The 20,262-nt window shown below is 41.5% G+C and overlaps 1 protein-coding gene across 4 annotated transcripts in view; it reads left to right on the plus strand.

Annotated features, from left to right (window-relative positions):
* Nucleotides 1-20,262, plus strand: part of CDKL5 (cyclin dependent kinase like 5) — a 1,214,907-nt gene that overhangs the window by 172,448 nt on the left and 1,022,197 nt on the right. For all 4 annotated transcript variants that reach the window (XM_078658112.1, XM_078658115.1, XM_078658113.1 and 1 more), the window contains exon 2: nucleotides 9,354-9,442. The gene's annotated coding sequence lies outside the window, so the exon portion shown is untranslated. The remainder of the gene's footprint in view (nucleotides 1-9,353; nucleotides 9,443-20,262) is intronic.

The following is a 20,262-nucleotide window of genomic DNA, read 5'->3' on the forward strand; positions in this document are numbered from 1 at the left end:
CAGTGAGCAGGAAATGCCTCAACATGGACATGGTCCTAGCAGTCATTTAGGCCAACTATAAAGATTTAGAGGTTCAATTGCATGGCAATAATCTGCGTATTACTGGAGTCCTGGAGTTGGCAAACACAGGCAAAATGGAGACCTATGTCGAACAAATGATCACTATGGTCTTTGGTCCTGAAAATATGTCACATCTGCTAGTGTTGGAGGGAGCACACAGGTCACTCATGGCATGGCCGCCTTCTGGAGCACCTCCATGCCCAATCACAGTGAAATTATTGAATTATCGAGACCAAGACACCCTACTCAGGCTGGCATGAGAAAAGAAGGACCTCGATCTCCAAGGAAGTCCGATAGCATTTTATCCCAACTTTATGGCATACATGCAGCCCTTACGCCATGCTGTACCCGGCACATCTACAAGTCGACCACAGCAGCACACAGAAAATGTTTGCAAATCCCAAGGCAGCAAACAAGTTTCTCAAGACTCTCACTCCTCAGCAACAAGATCAGGCTGTAGTGGACAGCGATGAGAAGGGCATTTGATGCAATACACAAGCCTGAACTGTTTAACCGGATACATGGTCATTGGCCTGAGACATGCTTACGCTGATAAGTCTGGCAGGGTAATGCCTCTCATTGAGTAGCGAGCTTCAGATGCCAGTTCAGCCTGTGATGGATGGCACGAATTGTATTCTTCCCGGCCACATGCGTACCACAGGAGGAGACCTGTGAACCTGGCGGCCCCCATGAGGGTACACCTCGAATGACTTTGATAAGTAAACTGAGTTTGTGTTTTGTTCTGTAATGTTATGTGCTAATGTTGAAGTTTCGTACACTGGAAATAGTCTTTAGCAAGTTCTGGATGCTGAAGTGGGTGGGGGGAGGAGTATATGTTAGGTGTTGCTGATGTCACCCATCAACTACCTACTACACTACTCACAATGGGCAAGATACACAATCTACTGAGCTACGTGATTCTGCAGCCCAAATCCCGGGGATAACATGGCTCAACACGGAGGACACATTGCTCTACTGACCTGGAACATACGGGTGCTCAACAATCCGCGTAAAACCTGATTGGTGCCTTCCTATTTAGACCATGATAAAATAAAGATTGCTTTCTTACAGAAGACGCATTTGGCATGCAGTACAGAACAAGCCATCGGCACTAGGTGGGCGGTGTATAGACTGGTGTCATCTTACTCGTCTTACTCTAGATGGGTCATGATACTGGTGGAAAAAGGGGTACAGTTTACAGTAATCCTCTCTGTTGTGGATGATCAGGGTTTTCTTGCAATTGCACAGGGTAGTTTATGGGGTACTCCAATTACTTTTGTCAACACGTACAGCCCCAATGTAGATGATCAATTTTTTTTATGTCCATTTGGCGCCATATCCACATCTTGTCCCCAATAAATATTGTCTGAGGAGGTGATCTCGACACTTTTCAGGATCACACGGTGGACAGGACCACCGTGGCAGATTGGCATGGCAAGCAATCTGCTGGGGTAATATAGGCAGGATTTGAGGAATATGGGCTAGAGGATATCTGCTGGCTGCGACAACCGACAGTGCGGGAGGGAACATTCACTTCTTTAGTACATGGGTTGTGACCCATACTAGACTACTGGTTGATCCCCACCATGACTCCTGCCCCATATACATGGAGGTTCCAGGTGATGGCCCTACTGGACTCGGTGTTCCGAGACGGGCACAGATCAGCTATTATCAAATATTTCAAAACAAATGACGGCTCAGTAGATGGGAAGGGTATCTTATGGGAAGCATTCAAAGTCAAAATAGGGGTATCTGCATTAGCACACAGACAGGGGTTCCTAAAATCAATACACACTCATCTACAAAAGCTGAAGATGTTCTGCAGGCACTCAAGTGGGATTATGGGGGTAACCCAAGCCATGCCACCCTGGCTGCTATCAGGTAGAATGTCACCAACTTTCAAGACCTATCTACACAGAGTTGCAGTGCAGTGCACGATCATGGGGGAGGGTGTTCGCCTAGGGCGCAGTCTAGCTATAAATCTGAGAAAGCCAAACAGGAGGGACCACATAGTAAAGATAACTACCCTGCAGGCAAGCAAAACTATGATACACCCTCCATACTAACGGTTTTCAAACATTTCTACACCAGCCTGTACAGCACTCGTACATCTGCCATGGCAGATAAGATTTGGGGCCTATCTCGGAGATGTGGCATTAGCATGGCTGTCCCCTGGACAGCGCAAACACTTAGCACAGCCCATAACGATTGAAGAGGTTAAGGGAACTGTATACACTCTCCCCAGTGGTAAAGCTTCGGGGTTAGATGGTCTGAGTGATTAGTTCTATAAATAGTTTGCAGATCTCTTGGCCCCACACTTACATGCCATATGTGAGGAGGCATATCACAAGAAGCAGTTCCCACCCACCCTCTCTGCGTAATGCTTTAATAGTGACTTTGTTGAAACCTGTCACGGCGCTTGAACATTGTGAGTTGTAAACACCCCTATCTCTAATCAATATCCATACAAAAACCTTAGCTAAAATTCCAGCGACACGTCTTCAACCCTTACCCCCCAAATTGGTGTTACCTGATCAGCCTGAGTGCATATCGTCCATATCCACAGATAATTTGAGCCCTCTTTTGCCCTGTTACATCAATTGAATACCTCCCTGCCAGCTGAGGCGGTCCTACTGGATGCCGCAGACGCATTCAATTCCATTGAATGGGGATACATGCTTACGGTCATGGCCCATATAGAGATGCTGGCAGCCTTCCTGCTTTGGTTACGTCTCTTGTGCACTGAACCAGTAGCTCACATAAGTATTAATGGGTATATATCTGAGAAACTTCCCATTGGTAGGGGAACAAGACAGGGGTGCCTCTTTTCACCCCTCTTATTTGAGTTAACACTAGAGCCGCTAACTTGTTTCCTTAGGCATCGACATGCCGCATCGACACTAAATTTCTGACTGCGCCCTCTTAGTGTTTCTTTGGTGAACAACCATTACAACAAAACTATTACAACGCACTACCATTACAACGCGGTCATTACAACGCAAACCATTACAACGCATTGCGCTGGGGGGCGCTCTAGGATAGGGAATAAGTTTAATTTTCTATCCAACACCTTCCCTAGTGTCCACGGGGACTGGAGTTGGAATAGAAAATTATACTTACCACTATCCAGCACCTCTAAGCGCTATGCGTTGTAAAGGTTTGCGATGTAAAAACCACGTTGTAAAGGCAGGCGTTGTAATAGCCTGCGTTGTAATGTCATACATCCGTTTCTTTATATACAGATGGTATGTTGTTGTATGTTAGAGAGCCACCAGTGCACCTGTCAACTGTCATTTGGGGAAACATCCGGTTTGAAAATTACTCCGGTCTGAACATTAACTGATCGAAGTTAGTCATATTACCTCTAACGACTTACATCTTGGAGAGCTCTCTTGAGTTTCCACTGGTGTGGATCATGGACCCTCTTAAATATTTGGGGATATGGGTCCATAGAGATCCTGACTTTGTAATCAGGTCTAATTACGGCAGGGCGGTCTCGACCCTGGAAGACCAGTTCTCCAGATGGACAAGGCTATCATTGTCGTTAGCAGATAAGATGGCAATCTTAAAAATGGTGGTTTGGCAAAGTTTCTCTACTTATTTGTCAACATATACCCATTGTATTAGGGGCGTGTTTTAAAAAAAAAACTTAGGGCGCTTCTGCTAACATTGATATGGGCTGGGAAATAACCAAGAATCATTTGGGATACACTCACATTGCCGTACACATGCAGAGGTTTTAACACACCAGACTTCCACCTATATTACCTATGTGTACAGGCCCATTTTGCACAATACTGGTATGCACCGCAGGTGTACGCACCACACGTTGAAGTGGAACATGATGATGCCTTTCCTATTCCACTCCAGGCCCTACTGTCGCATAAGAGGTAAGGGCTGGCATGCACAGAAATCAACACGGTCCATACTACAATGACAGCCCGGTGGGTACTGGCAGATCAAGCAGGAAAACCCTGCTTATATGCACTGGTACTACCATTACGTTGCGACCCTGCAGTATCGGTATCTAGGGAGAATACTGCACTGCAATTGCTCCCAAGGGCGGGCCTGCATACTATGGGAGATGTCTACAATAATGGCTATTTTGTGACCCATGAGGAAATTTTACATACCCAAAGCCACACCCCATTACCGACCTTTACATACTTTAGCCTTCAGACTGGCCTGCGCAAATTCTGGCCTCATTTTCGAGGGTAACCACCGACACTCACAGCACTGCAGATGCTACTCACTACTTACACGCGTAGACACCTGATCGCTAAACTATACAACGAAGCGCATACAACAAACTGCATACTCATAGTAAGGCACTGGAAGACCTGAATGCAGTGCTAGACATGCCTAAGGAAGTGACGGAATAGAGGTTTTACTGTGCACAGCTGCATATCCTCACATCTAACTGCAATTTGTGAATAATACGTTTTAAACGTGCACCAAATGCATTACACATTTGCTAAATTGTATAGATTTGGTCTGAGGACAGATGCAAGATGTATCCGATGTGGGGCAGCAGAGCTGGATTTCATACACATAGTATGACATTGTGACTCCATTAGGTGCTATTGCGCTCAAATTACAGGGGCACAAACAGACAGGATGCTAGTGCAAGTGCACGATGATCCTAAAGTGTGTTTCCTCTGACTGGTTAAGAGCCTACAACCCGCCAGTCCTAAATTTGTGTCTCTGGCTCTCTTGTTGGTAAAAAGGAGAGTGGCAGCACGCAGCTCTAGGGACAGGACGTAACAAGTCATACCATGATACATTCAGCTCCCAAGTCTGCAAACCCGTGGGCATCTATTGTACAATCTTGCTGGACGGGGTGGATTCTACACGCTGCAGATGAATTCTAATTGTCAATTTTATGTAACCCTTCAATGTGTGACATAACTGATACATGATTGCTGTATTACCCCCATCGGGTGCTTTGAACTGAAAAACCTTAATAAAAAGATTTAAACAAAAAAAATGAGTGGCACTGCATTGGGGCTAACGTAATACCAACAAACGGAAATGACTGCTGGATATGGCACACTGCAAGTCTCAATTTTAAATGTATGTGGAAGAACTACAGAGGCCTTCGAGACTTAAAGACATTTGGGGGCCTGTAACAGCATACCTGCTCTCCACCCGGAATGAGACATAGATGGTGATGTATACTGAGAAATGCTAAACTTTGTATGGAAGGGGTCAATGATTGCATATGTAATTGTGTCTTGGTATGGTAGGTATGCTCAATTTCTGAATACAGGCCACTAGTGATTGTACTGGTAAAGTACTGTTTGATTGTGTTTTGTCTAAATACCAATAACATCAATAAAAATAAAACATAGATGTATTGGGGAAGAAAAGTCTGGACCTGCATGAGATGAGGCATATCTACCTGGACCTGAGTTGCTCCGTGCACTGCAAAAACAAAAGCTCCATCAGATGCAAAGGGAATCTTTGGCACATGTGTTTCACCCAGCCAAAATGAGGGGCATTGCTTGGGAAGTTACTTACTTTCTCGCAGTCAAGTGTTACTAGAAACTTTCTGTAACACCTGTAAAGGCAAATAAATGGGGCTGATGGGCTATTCCCACCTTGAAGAGCTTGACTTCAGAAGGATAAAGACGATGACTATATATGGCTTGCTACATGACTGTTTACCTGAAACTCTTTAGGGAGATGTGAGATATGCATATTGTTTTCAGAGTTTTGCTCTACCATTTATATCTGAATAGGAGTTATTTTTGTAGTTTTACCTTACTTTTTCTTCTCTTCATGTGTTTATTTCTGCTCAGTGAGCTCTTGGTGCCTCTAAGTATACTTATGGATTACTGTATTAAAGATGTAGGACCTAATGAGGACCGACGGCTGTCGGTTTTTAAACCAGCCAGGGAATCTGACGCAGTTCCAACGGGCTCAAGGAACCCATCGGCCAGTTGGAAAGCTCTCATAATCCCTTAAGGACGGCGTTTCTGCCATCAGGATTATGATGTCGGTTTCCAACAGTCAATCCATGTCGGCCTATCTGACATGAATTGGCTATTGGAACCTGACTTTGAGGGGCCCCTAGCAGGGATCTCTTCCCCCTGTCCCTCCACAGTTGGCCCTGGGAGCACCTATGGTGCCCTCCTAAATATCCCTGCACCGTGCCTGCCACACGGTGCAGGGATGTTTAAAAACGTAAATTTTTCAACTGGAGCTTGTGCTGTGGGTGGTTTCAACCCGCTGCACAAGCTCACATGGTGGCATTCTGATTGTGGAGTCTGAACCGCTGACCTATGGCCGGGTGATTCCTTCCCCGAAACGGTGTCAGTTGGAGGCAACTCCAACAGACATCGTAATTAGGGCCATAGTGTTTCTACTATTATGAGTGTGCTTCTTTACCAGACTGCTCTGTGGGTCGTCTCCAGTGCAGGACTTTGTATCACGGCCTGCAGTCTTCTTGGAACTGCTACAGCGTGATGCTTGCCTTCATTTCGCAAGCCCCTCGTAGACCGCATCCTCAAGGACGATGCAGGACTCTGCATCACAAGCCCCGCAGCTTCTTCTGAACCAGCTAACGCAAGATGCATTTCGATGCAGGACTTTGCATCGTTAGTTCCTTATTGACTGCATCTTTGACGACGACACAGAACCTTGCAGCACAGCTTTGCAACTCCTAGGAATCGCTGGTGCGCGACACACACTCGACATGGGGCTCTGCACCACTCTGTAATGCTCTGCAACCAGGATTTAAAGTACTCTTGTTCAGTGGGCCTAACTGGTTCCCTGTAGCCAGCCCGCGGTCAGTCTGAACTTGAGACTTTGTCCCTGCCCAGCGCGAACAGATACACACAGTTGGCGCTTTGTACTTTTTGGTGCTATTGTCACGTAAATCTTTAAAATTGCATATCTCTGGTTTTACTGATTGGACTTATGTTATTTTGGTCTTAAATTATTTATTAAATGTTACTCTGTTTTTCTAAATTGGTGTGGGATTTTTCTTGTGTTGTGTTTAACTTTATTACTGTTTATGTGTTGCATAAATATTTTACACATTGCTTCTAAGTCAAGCCTGAGTGTTTTTGTGCCAAGCTACCAGAGGGATAAACACTGGTTAATTAAAGGTTGCTTGTGACTTCACCCTAACAAAGAATTGTGGTTTCACCTCCCTCAACCAGTAACCCAATCTGTGACATGTACCTGATGAAATACATCATCGCTTCAGTTGAACCAACGGGGGTTCACCAAGCTTCATGACTATACAATGCAGGAAGAACTGTAGCACGGAGACCACTTCCTACACATCATAGATGATGCCCTCTTGACCGTAGATGAAGATGACCCCTGCCTCCTGATTTTGCTAGACCTCTCAGCTGCCTTCAACACAGTTCGCCATCCCACCCTCATACTCTCCATGGAGTCTCCAATGTAATTCAACAGCAGTTTCCTTCACTGTTTCTCCGCCTATCTTTCCAATATGCTCCAGTTTGTTCGCATGGGTAACTCAAAGTCACAATCACCCCTATCACCTGTGGAGTTCCCAGGATTTCATTTTGTCTCCTGTCATCTTCAACCTTTACATGGAACTGTTTGGTGACTTACTCATGGAAAACAGCATCCACGTTTACTAATATGCTGATGATACACAAATCTGCTTGAAAGTCTCCTCCGATTCGGGCATCCAATGCCTCAAACACTCTTGGGATCTTCCTGGACACAACCTCACCCTCAAGAAACACATTGCCAAAGAAACTAAGATCACCTTGTACCAGCTCTCTGTTTTAAAGACAGTCAACATGTTCTTCCACAAAGTGACTACAGAACCTCTGTTCAAGCCCTTGTACTCTTGCATCTGGATGGTGGTAATTCTCTACTCATGGCCTCTCAGATGCCATCCTTAGGGGCTTCCTACACGCTGCAGCCATGTCTTGTCCAGGGCCGGAAGCAATATGATCACATCACCCCAACTTGGAATTCTATTGGCTCCCCTTGCCGGCTCGCACCATTTTCAAAACCCAGTTGCATCATTTACAAACTCATCATGACCAGATCCTCCAGTTATCTTGCAGACAAACTCACCATCTCTGGTGGTTCTCAGCACACCCACACCCAGGGCACCATCTGACTGCAGACTAAGAAGTGTAAAAAAGAAAAAAAACAAGAGATCAGGCCTTTTCCATCTATGCACCCATGATCTCGAACCTTGTCCTGAATCCATCAAGCCCACTCCAATACTACTCCAATTTAGGAAAGAGTTGACTACTTAACTCTTTAAAGAAGACTTCATCCATCACATACATTAACCGTCCACAACCCAGCTTCCACTGCTATTACTCGTTGACTTTATGCTTGTCTTTTACCAAGTACAGCGTTCTGCTGCCTTTTGCCCTGGTTCATGCTATAGAAATGCTGTATAAACACATACATATATGCAACATAGGCAGCAAAGCACAAACTCCCCTAACATGAATAGTTATGCAGCATAGTGTGCTCCCTTGCCCTCAAATTACAGGTTTAACAAGAGGAGCTTCAATGCAATTTTCCCCAAAAGTGTGACAAAACCATTATTTTCTACTACCCATGTGCCACCTGTTTTGTGTTTTACTCACATTTTCAAACTTCTATTCAATATGTACTTCAAAATCCTCTTTCCGTGTGAAATTATCAAATGCACATTCCAACGATTTTTAAAATACACAACAGAGCAGTGCCCCCGTAACAGTGTATGCAAATGTAACTAGTTTTAAGCTGACTTTTACTCAATGTGTGTCCAAATTTGCTGAATTCCCTCTACGTTGCGTCAGAAAAAACATTACATATATTTAAGAAAATATGCAGTATTATTTTATAACATGTGCAACACAAATCAATTGTACTTCTTTCTCCATTAATGTTTTTATGTGTAAATCACATATTAATGTCTTATATACAAAGAAAATACCCATCCTGTTGAATTTGTCAGTGCGTATTTGATCTTGCTCAGTCGTCTAACTCCTCCACCTCGAGTCAGTGACGTCACATGGCAAGGGTCACCATTGATATGATGACTTTTAAAACCTCATCCGGTCAGTTTAAAATGCATTTAAGATCTCAAAATGCGGTTGCATGTGCGAGGACGTGAAGTTCTTTAGAAAATCACCCCGCCTTTTTACTAATTCAAAAGTAAGGCATTTTGAACATATCAACATGGTGACCAAATGATGGGTTAAAGTCCAAATATGTTAAAGTACAAGTATTTGTTATCAGTTTTGTAAACTAGCTCAGTACTGGAAACCTTGTGGTGATAACAGTTTCTTTTTACACAGAAACAAGAAAGAAAGAAAACAAATGAAAACCTGATACTTATATTGAAGAGTGCAGTCCTGCGAAGCAACAAGGAAAGGAGCAGTCTTGTGTAAGTAACCTTTACATTGGTTGTATTGTGAAATTGACAAACAGTCTCAACCTCCAGAAATATGCCTTGCAATATGTGTCATGGAGGTTGGATGGCGTGGGCGCTCCATTCTGCACGCGACTCTCTTGGTTGCCGTTGTTTTCCTCTGCACTCCCGTACGCACGTGTAAGCTGGTATATAGAAAGGGGCGTTCTACCTTTAAAAACGTGGATTTATTTTTTAGCATATTTTTCACAAATCGCTGTTAGAACTATTGGCATTACCGCAGAGTATATCATAAATACAACCAGTAACAGACATACTTTTCAGCTACAGCGTTAACCATCCTGGTTTTTGGAACTTCATATAGACAGGTGTTCTTGTTTGTTTATGTTTTTTTTTTTAACTGATTGGGCGTCTTTACCAGAAATGTTATTTCACCAGGATTAGACTAGTGGCACATCAACGTTGGCAGTGATGGGCCTATACTGAGAAACGAATGGTAGGGGAAGGGAAAGAGAGGACAGGACAGTGCTGAGTGGCCCAGGGCAGTGGATGTGTAGGACCAGTATTTCAGTGCTGGTAAGCAGTGACGTACATTGAGAATAAACTAGAATGTGAACCAAGTGGAGCCCTTGGTTCTCATGCAAAGAAGATTGCTTAGAGAAAGAGAGACCAGCCAGGAAAGTGCTCTGCTGGTGATGCCCACGTAAAATGGTATGCAAGAGTCTATCATAACTGCAGAATAGTGCTGGAAAGTAGTGTTGGCGGATGTGTCGTGCAGATTTGAGAAATTTGGAGAAATGGAAATCTGGATATTTCTGTGGATGCCTGATTGAAATGAGATCAAGGAATTGTTTTTTGAAAGATGGAGAGTCAGTATGCCTGATAGAACTATCTGGGACTTTGTAGAGCAAGAGTAGTAGAGAGACATGCTGATATTTGGCAAAGGTGGTAGGTGTCTGAGGAAGTTTTAAAGAAGGAGGTGGCTGGATTTTTGGAGGCAGGGATGTGTGCTTGTTGCGGTGTAGTAAATGGGTTAATATGTTAGCCGTATAGTGAATTACCATTAAGGAAATATTTTGATTGCAGATGGAATTAAAAGGTAGGAGGAGGAGCAGAAAGTCACATAAGGGTAGAGATGAGTATCTGGACGGTAAAAGGGGGAGTGACAATTGGCTGTGACAGAGAAGTCAAGATTCTAGGTTTTTAGGAGAAGGCTGAGAGTGTGGTGTTAGTGAAAGTAAACTGAAAGACTGAAGGGTCTTAACCAAGTGGCAAGAAGTTGTGCAAAGAAGACATACTTAAGTGGAAGTATTGGAAAAGTGCATCTTAAAGATTGTATACCGTAACATATATAAAAGTTGTATGTTGTTTGTCTTAAAGCTTATTTAGAGTGGTAAATATTAGGCAGTTCCCTAATGACAGCAGGCAATGACTATCATGAATCAGCGGTAGGAGTCTGTTCCATTCACTGAGTAGCGAATGTAAACTATCTGCCATCAGGATGTCTTCCTGCCCCCCCTCATTTCCTGTACAAAAGAATTTCAACATGCGCTACTCTTTCTTCCAGCCATCTTTCACTTGGTCCATCAGAAGACGTCCCCATCTATTTCCTGTTTTTCTCCTGTGAGACAGAGTCGGGTATAGCTCTTTGCCTCGCTTGTCTTGTGAGCAGTGTCTTTTAATATAGTTTCCAATGTGTGACCTTATGCTGATCAACACATTTTGTTTATGGGTTTTCAGCCATCTGAATAATTACAGAAGTCTGCTCTATGCCTCTCTCGTCTTCCGCTTACATTATGCATGCCACTCACTGCTCTTTTCTCACCATTTACCAATTGCCAACAACTGTTCTCTATGTCTTATTTGTACTCAGTCTGCATTGCCATACTCGGAAATGCATCTTGTTGAGGTAATTATTGCTTTGCCTGCCAAGAGATGACACCAGGGTGATTTGGATAGTAAATCTAATCTTGAAGTGCAAAAATGATGGCTTGGTACAGCTGTGAATTATGTTGCTCTTCTGCGGGAGAAAAGTAAAAGTTGGTGTCACCACTTGTCATCTGTGGAGCCAGACATGGGTCCTAAACACAATAATGTTTTTTCAGGATCCGGAGGTCACTTTGTGCAGTTTTAGGGTGCTTGCCTTGATGGGCATTGTGAGCAATTGGGGGCCCCATCTCTGTGTACGCTGCTTGGCAGTGTTTGGATTGGTAATGGCTATGTGGTAGTGATAGCAGTAGTAGACTTTATTGCAGCAGTGATATTTTTGCTGACTTTAAATGGGATTCAAAATGGCTGTCTTGAATAATGAGTTTTTTAATGACACCATATCACACAGGCCAGATTTGTGGAGTATTTCCTTAAAAAAATACACAGTTGACTACAAGATTTTAATCAACAGTACGATGGAGGCTGGACTTTAATGACTTTCCTTTAAATTAATTACATTGTTTTTGGCAAATCGTACTCAGCGCATCATGCAAATTCCTCTGCAAAATCAATGCCATAGATTGTGGTGTTGCTCAAGGCTCTTTAATATCCCCTCACGTATTCAATTTATTTGTTAAACTACTTATCCGATAATTTATATTAAGAGGTAACAGATTCTATAATTATGATGATGGTACTCAATTAATGATTGGGTTAGATGAAACATCAGATTCCCTAATTACATTTCATAACACAGTGTGCTTTATTGGGGATTCAATGGGCTCCAGTCACTCTGAAGTTAAAACACATATAAAATAGACATTGTTATATTAAATACACAGACGATTCTCCTAAATTGACTATACAGAAATAGGACTGATACCCGAGCCAAAAACCTCAGTCAAAAGCCTGGGAGGTCTCATGGATAGCCAGCTAACCATGAAACCTCAGGTTGTGTCAGTGGTATCCAAACGCATTTTTTTGTTGTATATGCTTAGGAAAATTACCATACTTTTTCCTTTAGAGGCACACAAAATGATTGCCATGGCTATTGTTATTTCCATTATCACCCTATTACCACTAAGAGCAAAATGTCATGAAAGACCTTGCTGCTATTCTATGCAGTACATCATGAATAATAACCTTAAAATCGGATTGAAAAAAGGCTAAATAAACTTCCTGGAGGCAATTCGACATATATGATTTTGAGTTCAGAATAATTTTATTAAGTTTCCAAAAAGTGACATAAAAAGACCATACATAAAAGCAAGAAATATCAATAAAACCAATCAATTAATCAATACAAACAATAAACGGATCATAGTAGGTCAAGAGAGTACAATTAGCAAAATAATCAAGCAAGGGAGGAATACAATCATGGGAAGGGGAAGGGGAGGGGAAGAGGTTACATATTATATCATCATATAAGAACCGTAGAGTTACTATTAACATCTAAATTGAGTATACATCAATTGTGACAATAACACATAAAAGAAATAGTAAGAGCTATTGTTTTAACAACAAATATGAATCAATAAGTGACCAAAAGGATTGATAAGAAATCTGATTATGATTAACTCCATGTAATGATAATTGGGCACCTCTTCTTGTGAAAATAATCCATGACCACCAAGCATGAACAGATAGAGAAGAAGCATCTTTCCAACAAAAAGTGATTGATTTTAACGCAGCCGAAATTAAGAAATTAAACAATTTTGCTTCAGAATCTTGAAGAGGATGAGTAAGCACAACTGATTTACAAACTAATAATTTATAAGAAATAACATCCTGGATAGGTAATATTTTTAACAAAACGTCCCAAACTTCAGACCAAAATTTTGAAATTATATGGCATTCAAATAGCATGTGATGTAAGGACCCAGAATGTAAATTACAGTGCCAGCAAACATCTGATGGAATTAATTTAGCACGATGTAACTGAATTGGTGTCTATAAGGAATTAAACAAAATATAAGCATTTGTTTAGTAGAGAGACACGGGTAACCACCCAGAAATGCTATTAAGCCAAATAGCTTTCCAAGAATCATTAGATAAACGAATGGAAAGTTCAGTGTTCCAAAATGTTGAGATAATATCAATATTGGTACCTAATGAAGTGGCAAATTGTTTATACAAAATAGATACAGTATTTGAAGATGAGGAAACAGCGTGAAGATACATTATCAAATCAGTGGTAACAATAGAGAGTACACCATTCGGGAAATAATCCAAAATTGAGTTACATAGAGATTGATATTTAATTAAATCAGTCTTAGGTAACTTGAATTTTGATTGCAAATTTTCAAAAATAATAAAAGCATTATCACAATATACATCTTTAAGGTAAAATATACCCGCCTTAATCCAAGAGTTCCAAAAACTCATATTTCTATTCAGGTTAATAATAGCACTATGCCACAACGATACATCCATTGTAGAACTTAAAGGAGAAGCAACATTTATATCTAAATCATTAAAAATTAATCTGGATGATTTGAGTATGGATGAATGGTGCACAACAGTAGATTTACTAGACATTGTAATCAAAGAGGGTAATGGAAAAAGAGCAACAAGTGATTTTTCTATATGAAACCAAATAGGAGGGTTAACAACAGGTGAAACAGTGAACCATAAGGAACTTTGTTTTAATATGAATGCTTTGTGATAAAGAAAAAAGTCAGGAAGGCCAAATCCTGCATTACATTTAGGTATTTGTAACTTTTTATACGCAATGCGAGGAGGCTTATTGTTCCACAGAAATGTGGAAAGCAATCTATCAATATCTTTGTAGAATTTTAATGGAAATTGAGTGGGAATCATAGCAAGGTAATAAAATATTTTAGGAGCAATATTCATTTTTATAGATTCCATTCTCCCCCACCATGTGAGATGGAGAGAAGACCATCTAGATGTTTTAGTCTTAACATAATCAAGTATAAAATTACTATTTAAATTTAACGTTGATGGTAAGGAGGATGAAAATAAAATACCCATATATTTCAATTTGTGTTGCTGCCGGACAATATCAGATAAAGGTAACATATCAGAGGTACAAAGAATATTTAAAGGGAAAAAATCTGTTTTATTAACGTTCAGTGTGTAACCTGAGATTGCAGAATATTTAGCAATAATCTTTAATAATGAAGGTACAGATGAAATTGGATTACTAATAAACAATAACACATCATCTGCATAGGCTAAAGTTTTAATGGTAACATCTTTAATTGTAATACCTTGATTATCAGAACAATTACATATATAATTAAGAAAAGGTTCAATCCCTAAGTTGAAAGGGGGCAGCCCTGTCGTGTCCCTCTAAAAAGGGAGAATTGAGTAGAACTTTGGCCATTGATAAATAAACATGCAGTGGGAGCAGAATATAACGCAGAAATCATACGAATAAAAGAGGGACCAAAATTAAATGATAATAAAGTTTGAAATAAAAATTGCCAATGAATTTTATCAAAGGCTTTTTCTGCGTCCAAAGCCATAACTCCAGCGGGAACAAAAAGGGTAGGACTTTGTTCAATAACATGTAGTAGGGCTCTAGTGTTATTAGCAGAGTATCTATTCTTCATAAATACTGATTGATCAGGGTGAATAATAGAATGTAGTACAGGAGCCAATCTAGAGGCAAGGATTTAGCATATAATTTACAGTCCTGATTTATTAAGGATATAGGATGGTAATTGGAAACTAGGGTAGGATCTTTATCGGGTTTGGGAAGAACAATGATTAAAGCATCAGCAAAGGAGCATGAATTTGTTCCAGAGGAGCTAAAGTGTGAAAAAATCTGAAATAAATAAGGTAAAAGATGAGGTTGGAATTCTTTGTAAAATTCAGCGGGGATACCATCAGGGCCAGGAGATTTATTCTTTTTAAGTGAATGGATGGCTTTCAGAATGTCATCATTAGTAATGGGCAAGTCCAATCCAGTTCTATCTGAGGGAGAAATATGTGGTAAGTTACAAGAAGTCAAAAAGGTATAAATTAATGAACTGTCACATAACTCTGGTTTGTTATATAAGTTTGAATAAAAATCAAGGAATTCTTTAACAATATCATTATGTGACAACGCAATCTTACCCCGAGGACCATGAATTGATGTAATCTGTGTTTTATCTCTTTTAATGCGTAAATAATTTGCAAGGAGTTTTCCAGACCTATTGGAATTGAAACGAAATCTGGCATTGGATTTAGCAAGTTGAACCCCAGCTCTTTTACTAAGAATAGAATTGAATTCATAACTAAGTTTTTGTAATTCAGTTTTGTATTGAGGATTATTAGAAGTAATAAATAACCGTTCAAATTTTGCTATCTGTTTCTCCAAATGTTTAATATTAGCATTAAATAATTTATTCTCATGAGCCATAATGGAGATTGTAGTACCTCTAATGTAGGCTTTAAATCCATCCCATCTATTGATAACAGAAGTAGAGTTTTCTGGATTAAAGAAAAAATAGTCTTGAATAGCTTGTAATAATTTAGGTTTATTATGCTCATTGAGAGCAATACTAGTATTCATACGCCTTCTGGTTTGCTTAGTAAAATTGGATGAGATATTTAAAACAAAAGAAATTAAAGCATGATCTGATATGTCAATATTACCAATAACCGGGGAAGTTGCAGTTTGAATAAGAGAAGGAGAAATTTAAAAATAATCAATTCGTGAGTGAGAATTATGAGGGTTGGAAAAAAAGGTAAAACATTTTTCAGTAGGAAAGTGTAGGCGTCATATGTCAGCTAATTTGGTAGTTTGAGTAAACAATTTAAAGGCATGAAACACCTTAGGGAGACGAAATCTAGTTGTAGACAGTTGATCTAACAATGGGTCAGCAATAACATTAAAATCACCTCCAACAATTATTGGAGCATCACCCACCTTTAAAACTTCAGTAGTGAAAGTAGACCAAAAAGTGGGATCATCCGCTGTAGGGCCATAAATGTTAAGTAAAAACAAAGTAAAATCATGAATTTGAATTTTAGCTATTATATATCTACCATCAGAATCCGGAATTTTATTCAAAACCTGACAATGTAACCGCTTCGCAAAGAAAATAGCAACACCATTTTTCTTTCCATTAGCCGGTGAAGAAACAATAGTGTCAACCCATTTTTTATTCATATAATGTAGTATCTTATCGTCAATATGAGTCTCTTGCACAAAGCAAATATCAGCTTTACAACTACCTAAATAATCCAACATTTTTTTACGTTTAACTGGATGTCTCAAACCTTTCACATTAAGAGAAACAATGTTAACATTATGAACAGTAGCCATTATAAAAAGAAAAACAAGGAAAAAAAGCAATGGGACAAGAAGAGATGAAGAAAAGCAAAAGTGAAAGAATAGCAACTCTATAGTTAGGAACAGAATAGGAGAAAAAGAAAATAGGGAGATAAAAACAAACAAAATACATAAATAGAATGAAGTGAGAAACGCACACACGCTTCACAAGCATGACCGAAACCGCTGGAGCCCAGTATAGAGAAAGTCATCAATGTGTCAGGAGAAAAAGACCTGCTACAAAAAAAAAACAACCAAAATCAAGCAGCAGAGTCATTTGTATCCATTGAAGGTGGTGACTGTTGTTCCAAAAAATGACGCAAATCTTTTGGGCGCTGAAAAGATTTTGAAAAATTATCCTTCCAAATTTGCATCGTCGAAGGTTCAAATAGGCCATATTTGTAGCCAAGGCTGCGCAACTGAGGGCGAAGAGCAGAAAAATCTTTGCGAATTGCGACAGTTTCTTTGGCGAAATCTTGGTGGATAAATATTTTGTGACCATTCACCATCAATGAAGGTATTTCTCTAGCAGCTTTTCTGATGAGAACCAAATGATGATGTCGAAGGACTTTAAAAATCATTTGTCGAGGGAGGAGCTACGCTAGCAACCAAGATGGCCGCATAAGCTCCCGGCTCCGCCGACCTCCGCCAGTTGCTCATAAATCCTGATGATTATCCTGATTTCTCACCGGACTCCCGTGCAGCTGAGGTGTTCCTGACACTAAAGGTGCAATCCCGGAATTCCTAGCTGCTTTAATGACGAAGATACACCGTGTCCCATTCTCGGCCTAACCCAGAGTTGAAGCCGGGGCCTCGATTTCTCACCCAGCCGGGTTGGAGTTGAATAACATCGGCCGCGGGACGTGGGCAGCGTCCGGTCTCCCGAATTGGAGTGTTTCTTGTCCGTTTTGGATGGTGGACTGGTGGCAGTTTTATCTCGCAGCTGCGGCGGCGTGACGCATCGGTTGCTGTGGCCGGGGATCCGCTGCCCGGAGGCCCCGTTGGGCTCCCGTGGTCGATGGGCTTGGTTCCCCGCTGGCGGCGACGGTGTTGAGATCGCGCTTTTGAGAGTGCCTACAGTTGTCACCGGATTTGCCTGTGCCTGGTGCCCCGGAGTAGTCGACCTCCGGGGTTCAGAGACCTGCTCGGTCGCTTCGTGAGGGGCGATGGAGCGGGTGGAATGTATACCGTCGCTGCATACGGTAATGGCCGCCATTGGGGAGCTCCATTCACAGGCCACCGCCATCATCCAGAGGATTGTTGTAACGGTTGATATCATCTGCCGGAGACCGGACTCCGACCCTTTGTTGGTTCTGGAACAAGCTGTTTTACCCCCGGAGCAAGAAGTGTCTGAGACGGAGGGCCCCGCGCTGAAGCCAGACTTGGTATTTTTTGTCGCCCCCCGAACGACTGCTAGCAAGCCCGGGACTATCGACTGTACATCCTGCCCTATGCCGATGCCGCCCCAGATGGACATGGATGATCTTATATGTCGGAGCGAATTCTCCAGTGACTGTAGGATGGTTACCTCTCCCTTTTTCTCCTGGATGGTTCAAATACGCTCTAAAGACCTATCTTTGGTGGACAGCAAACATCGTTTGACTCTTAGACTTTGTGTACTATTATCCTGGCTTCAATCCTTCTGTACTGACTTTGAACTTTCCCAACATTTTGATACTCTCATTGGAATGGCGGATCGAGCGAACAGGGCTTGCATGAAGAATCGCAGCGGCCAGGGTTGACTTTGACTGGATGGGTTTGAACTATGACTTCATTTGATACGGGATTTGTAACCTATAATGGCGCGGGAGGTGGGTGGTTCTTACAAGCTCCCGCCTGTCTGATTTTAATCGTTGCATTGTATTATTCTGGATACGTGTAGGGGCGGTTTGCTACTGGTGGGGGGTAAGGGAGACCGGGGGTCTGTTTGATTTTTCCTCCTCCACTTTCTCTTTTTCCTTCTTTTAGGTCTAGTTCCAGGGCGACAGGCACACTGCCAGTGGGGTTGGGCCGTAGCCATTGCAGGGGTGCAGGGTGGGGGGATTGGGGAGGGGTTTGTTATTTTGCCTTAGTTTAGTTCTATGGCCTTTTTTTTTTCTTTCCTTTTTCTTTTACGAGAGATGGGTCGTTTATCCTGTATCGATTTTCTTATGTATCGGGGTGTCTAATTCGGTCTTCATTATCCTGAAATATGGGTGGGTGAGCCCTGCTGGCTGCTACCTCACTGGATGTTGATCGTACTTTTCCTCCTTAATGTACCTCACTAGGTTGGCTTGCATACTCCGGTGAATTGTACTTCCCGCCTTGATTTAGTCGCTCACCTATCGCTATATTGTATTTGATGTATGACACCCGATATATGTAAATTTCTCTTGTCTTCTTCAATAAAAACCTTAACAAATTTTTTTTTTAAATAAATAAATCATTTGTCGCGGTTTAGTATTGCGAGGGTTCCTATGTGAAGGAATTCTATGAGCTTTATCAATTTCAAATTTTTCAGTAAATTTTAGTTGCAAAAGACCCGGCAATACATTTTCCAAGTACAGTCTGCAGTTATTCCCTTCAACATCTTCAGGCACATTAAAAATGCGGAGATTATACTGCCTATTACGATTTTCCAAGTCCAATAAAGTTGAACACATAGGTGATATTTTGGTCACAAGAGGGGTAAATGAATCATTTTTAACTTTATTATCTTGTATTTTGATGGAATTGTCTGATATTTTCATTGACAAGCTGGCCATTTCTCTACGGACATTTTTCACCTCAGACGCAATAGTGTCTGTGTTGACACGAAGTGCCTGAATCTCTTCCAATATTAAAGACAATGAAGGTTCAGAAGACTCCACTACTTTAACAGGAGGAGGAGAGATTTGTTGTTGCCTCTTTTTAGTATTAATAGTACATTTAGTTTCCATTTTCCAAGAAAAGAGAGGCAAAATTGCAAATATATGAGTAAAAGCTAGCAAAAACAATATACTGCTGTGGAATTATAAAGAAAAGCAGTGGTGCAGCAGCTAAAATGGACTGGAGGAGTGGCTAGGCCCAAGCCAGGCCCTTTCCTGAATGTTCACTCCGCCCCTTTTGACAGAACCCTGGCTGTACCTCAATGCAGAGCAGGGAGCTGGAACCAGGTGAAGAGTTTATCTACTTCTGCTGCTCTAAATCGGCCAGGCACGCTCCACAATGAAGGTAAGACTGAAGGGAAGGCAGCGACCTCCTTAAAATTAATTTCCTGACAGAAATTCGTCGTCAAAACGATGAAAACGGGCTAAATTCGTGCTGAGCCCCTCACGCGGCGGCCGTCTCCCTCGACATATATGATTTAATCCATTTCAAGTCACTGCCTTTAATACCAGCTTCAAAGGGGCATTTGATAAGGGTATCATGAGACACCCTGTTAAATTCAGCTGACAGATCCAAAATGACCAGTCCCAGAAACACTGCCCTCGCCTGTCTATGTGCACAAATCTTCCATAATGGAAACCAAAGTGGTTTCTGTACTGTGGGCAGGCTTAAGCCCATGTGGAGCAGCATCAAGACTAAAGTTGTTTCCAGAAAGTAAGAAATCTGCTTATTGACTGCTCTTTCCAGGATCTTCATAGGAAAGAGGGGCAAT

This window comes from Lissotriton helveticus, chromosome 8 (genome assembly GCF_964261635.1).
Source record: "Lissotriton helveticus chromosome 8, aLisHel1.1, whole genome shotgun sequence".
NCBI classification, from domain to species: domain Eukaryota; kingdom Metazoa; phylum Chordata; class Amphibia; order Caudata; family Salamandridae; genus Lissotriton; species Lissotriton helveticus.